This window comes from Salvelinus namaycush, chromosome 18 (assembly GCF_016432855.1).
Source record: "Salvelinus namaycush isolate Seneca chromosome 18, SaNama_1.0, whole genome shotgun sequence".
NCBI classification, from domain to species: domain Eukaryota; kingdom Metazoa; phylum Chordata; class Actinopteri; order Salmoniformes; family Salmonidae; genus Salvelinus; species Salvelinus namaycush.
The window spans coordinates 29,570,952-29,576,498 of record NC_052324.1 but is presented as its reverse complement, the minus strand read 5'-3'; positions in this window follow the sequence as shown (position 1 = coordinate 29,576,498).

Sequence of the window (5,547 nt, the reverse complement as noted above, 5' to 3'; positions counted from 1 at the left end):
TTTTTACTACCCCACTCATCCCCCCTACCACTCTAACTTACTCCCCCCCCAGGCCCCCTACTTACAACATGTAACTACCCCCACCCCCCTACACTACAACATGTACTACCCCACCCAGCCCCCCTACAGCTACAACATGTAGACCACCCCTCTACCCCACCCACCCACCTACAGCTACAACATGTAACGCAACTCTACCCCCCACAGCCCCCTACAGCTACAACATGTAGAGACCCCTCTACCCCACCCAGCCCCCACAGCTACAACATGTAGACTACCCCACCCAGCCCCCCTACAGCTACAACATGTAGACTACCCCACCCAGCCCCCCTACAGCTACAACATGTAGACTACCCCACCCAGCCCCCCTACAGCTACAACATGTAGACTACCCCACCCAGCCCCCTACAGCTACAACATGTAGACTACCCCACCCGCCCCCCTACAGCTACAAACATGTAGACTACCCCACCCAGCCCCCTACAGCTACAACATGTAGACTACCCCACCCAGCCTCCCTACAGCTACAACATGTAGACTCCCTCCCGCCACGCTACATAACCACCTCTACCCCACCCACCCCCTACAGCTACAACATGTAGACCACCCCCCCCCCCCCCCCCCCCCTCTACCCCACCCACCCCCCTACCTACAACATGTAGACCACCTCTACCCCACCCAGCCCCCCTACAGCTACAACATGTAGACCACCCTCTACCCCACCCGCCCCCCTACAGCTACAACATGTAGACCACCTCTACCCCACCCCCCCCCTACAGCTACAACATGTAGACCCCCTCTGCCCCCCTACAGCTACAACATGTAGACCACCTCTACCCTACCACCCCCCTACAGCTACAACATGTAGACCACCTCTACCCCACCCAGCCCCCTACAGCTACAACATGTAGACCACCTCTACCCCACCCAGCCTCCCTACAGCTACATGTAGACTACCCCACCCAGCCTCCCTACAGCTACATGTAGACTACCCCACCCAGCCCCCCTACAGCTACAACATGTAGACTACCCACCCAGCCCCCCTACAGCTACAACATGTAGACCACCCCACCCAGCCCCCCTACAGCTACAACATGTAGACCACCTCTACCCCACTCAGCCTCCCTACAGCTACAACTGTAGACCACCTCTACCCCACCCAGCCTCCCTACAGCTACAACATGTAGACTACCCCACCCAGCCCCCCTACAGCTACACATGTAGACTACCCCACCCAGCCCCCTACAGCTACAACATGTAGACTACCCCACCCAGCCCCCCTACAGCTACAACATGTAGACCACCTCTACCCCACCCAGCCCCCCTACAGCTACAACATGTAGACCACCTCTACCCCACCCAGCCCCCCTACAGCTACAACATGTAGACCACCTCTACCCCCCCAGCTCCCTACAGCTACAACATGTAGACTACCCAACCCAGCCCCCCTACAGCTACAACATGTAGACTACCCCACCCAGCCCCCCTACAGCTACAACATGTAGACTACCCACCCAGCCCCCCTACAGCTACAACATGTAGACTACCCCACCCAGCCCCCCTACAGCTACAAATGTAGACTACCCCACCCAGCCCCCACAGCTACAACATGTAGACTACCCCACCAGCCCCCCTACAGCTACAACATGTAGACTAGACTACCCACCCAGCCCCCCTACAGCTACAACATGTAGACTACCCCACCCAGCCCCCCTACAGCTACAACATGTAGACTACCCCCACCCAGCCCCCCTACAGCTACAACATGTAGACTACCCTACAGCTACACTGTAGCCTATACCCCACCCAGCCCCCTACAGCTACAACATGTAGACTACCCCACCCAGCCCCCCTACAGCTACAACATGTAGACTACCCCACCCAGCCCCCCTACAGCTACAACATGTAGACTACCCCACCAGCCCCCCTACAGCTACAACATGTAGACTACCCCACCCAGCCCCCCTACAGCTACAACATGTAGACTACCCCACCCAGCCCCCCTACAGCTACAACATGTAGACTACCCCACCCAGCCCCCCTACAGCTACAACATGTAGACTACCCCACCCAGCCCCCCTACAGCTACAACATGTAGACTACCCCACCCAGCCCCCCTACAGCTACAACATGTAGACTACCCCACCCAGCCCCCCTACAGCTACAACATGTAGACTACCCCACCCAGCCCCCCTACAGCTACAACATGTAGACTACCCCACCCAGCCCCCCTACAGCTACAACATGTAGACTACCCCACCCAGCCCCCCTACAGCTACAACATGTAGACTACCCCACCCAGCCCCCCTACAGCTACAACATGTAGACTACCCCACCCAGCCCCCCTACAGCTACAACATGTAGACTACCCCACCCAGCCCCCCTACAGCTACAACATGTAGACTACCCCACCCAGCCCCCTTATGGGGCCCCCTATTCCCTGTTTTGTGCACTATGTTTGACCAGGGCCAATAGTGCTCCAGTCAGAAGTAGTGCACTATATAGGCTATACGGTGTCCATTTGGGTTGCAGATTATGTAGAGCATAAGGCCCCAGTAACCCCACATCCCAACCCCTCTTACCCAACCTGAATCACACTTACCCTACACGGGGATCAAATACATTACAGATGCAGCTTGCTTTCGGATTCAATATGGATTCCCTGCCTTGAAACCCCTGATACACAATCTCTCTACTCTGAGACACACCTAGTCCACCTCTGAACACTCCAAACCTCAACCCCACCATACCCAACTCTCTCAACTGAAAAGACCTCCACTTTGCTCCCATCTCCTCTCAATCCCCACCTCCTCTTGCTCCCCCTCCCTCTCCAATGGACTAGAGCAAGGCTAACTGACCCCTCTACTTAGGCTGGCCTGACCAGCCCCCCCCCCCCCATTCACCACTGCACAGCATGGCGACAGCTCTTAGCTTTTATCTGTTAGCTATTTTCTCTAGGAGCTAACGTACACCACTCTGTCCAGGTATATTCTATCACTGTTCCATAGACTGTATCAACCATAGAGCATATTTTTTTAAATATTTGTTTTTCTAGAGATGATTGAGTACTGGTAGTGAAGACTTTGTTACTGAGGAGCCAGAGAGGGAGTGGGTGAGGGGCTCATCACGGAGAGTGCCCCCGCCCTCTGAGCACAGCTAGGCCTTGTACAGGAGGTGTCAACTTTGAGTCATTTTTCACATTTGTTTCACGACTGTCTCCTACGTTTGTTTCACGACTGTCTCCTACGTTTGTTTCACGACTGTCTCCTACGTTTGTTTCACAACTGTTTTTGTTTGTCCATCTGAACAGGTACTATGTTGAAGATGCAACACTATACAGTACTATGGACTAGGAACACTAGTTATTGGGATTATGGTGTACTTACTGTGTGTAGTTTATCAAGCATGTTGGGATCTGTTGACAACACCAAGACTGGGAAGGTTTGCATTGATTCTCCTCTCCAATGCTCTTGTGCTAGCTGATAATATCCAAGTCAACATGGACGTTTGGGTCTTTCCACTTAACACTGTGATGTATGGTACACGATCCCACAGCTCTGGAGTTGATGATGATGTGAAACATAACTGCTATATGCTGATGTCTGTGCATGTGCTGCCAAACATATAATGCTGTAACAATGCAACCAGGAGCACAATTTCCATGTTATTCATTTAATAATAAGTATTACCTATGTTGTGTTCAAGGCTGAACAAATGTATTTTGAAGCCTTTACTGTCCCGCCACTGACACCAACTAACAGAATGGTGAAGAAATGCCAATATTACACAAAGGAGAATAAAAACATATGAGGGAATAGAACTCCTGTATATCACTGTGCCAGTGGTCCAGAGCTATTTAATGTACTGAAAAAACATTGTAGAATTTAAGATATGTTGTGATACTTAAGGAAAGAAGTTCAGTATGATGGAATACCATACAGTATGCATTGTCTATAGTGTATTGTTGTAGTTAGTCATAAACATGATACTTAAAAATAAAAAATAAATGACAATATACAAAAAGAGCAGACTACAAACATTAAACTCTTCAGCACGATTGCTTGCAGCAGCCATCATTCTGGGGTTTGTTTTCTTCCTGTTCAAGTAGCACATGTCTAGTGAGAATGTTCTGGAAAACTACCGCCACGGTTTATGGGTAAATCTGGCCTCATGCATCCGGAGCTGTGCCACGACATTGTACAAATGTTGAATTGAGGTTTGTAGAAAACACTGAAATCTGACCTGTGTACACCCATTACTCTCTGTTCAAGTCAAGCTTTCTCAAGGATAATAAAGTTTACACACACATTATCTGGCTTTGATCATTTCACAATGCTCCTAGTAGTAACCCCAGAGGGAACTTGGATGTCTGGTAATACCATGTGTTTGCATTGTCATACTATTAACTCCGGGTTTTCCTAAGAACCTTTGGTCATAAGGCCTACATAACACTGGCACAGACTGTCACAATGGTTCATCTCAGCTTATGACACTCCCTCCCGGCTGTTCATGAAGTGTTATGTCATTGATATGTTGTGTGGCCCTTATGATGAATAGTGCAAGCAAAGTGTATGGAGTAAGTTGACAATGCAATCTGACTTACTGCCTTGGGGGGCATTGGTCATTAGCAAACGTCTGAGATCAGGTTTGGTGTTGAGCGGTTTTCTCCACTTCAAGGATGTTCTTGCTTCTTTTAGTTCTGACAATGCAATCAATACTATACAATGGACTGTATATCTCCAGAACGTACCTGTTTCTGTTCTATCCAACTGGTCTTTGTCTTGCACTGCAGAAATCCTCTAGCAGCCTAGCTACTCCTATGAAATGACAAGTCAGGGGAGTTTGTAAAAGCACATATAGGTCTGTAACCAGGCCAGTCTACTCCATGGCAAGACTTCACTCTACTAGAACTGTTCCAGGACCAGTCCTGAGGGTCTGTCTGATGAAGGTCTCTGACCGATACGTCAGGCTATGTTTTTAACTTTGGATTTACAATAAATAGTGGAGAGAGTGTTGTGACTTGTGCCCTCAACTTCTGATGCCACAGTCCTGAGGATCACCAGCTGAAGCTGAAGAGCAAAACTGGCCCTGGATCAGTGGAGTTGAAATGTACTGCTGCACTTTGTCCTCATCCTGGGAACTACTACTGATGGAGAAACTGGCCCTGGATCAGTGGAGTTGAAATGTACTGCTGCACTTTGTCCTCATTCTGGGAACTACTACTGATGGAGAAACTGCCCTTTTGTACACTTGTTGTACTAGGCCTTCTGTACAGGCTACATCAATGCAAAGCAGCATCTATTCAACTTGATAATCAGAATAGATAAGTGAAAAATTGGTTATGGTAACAAAATAAAAAATTATGAAACCATAGGTCTTATTTGTAAATGAGGTTTGGAACAAAAGAAAATGGCTGATGGTTTAAACTTTATTTTGATATGATTTTTCTATTCATAGCAAGACAGCAATCTGTATGAATATTGTTGTGGATGCAGTCTTCTCATGGATGTAGCCTATAAGGGGGATGGATGTCACTGAGGCACACCA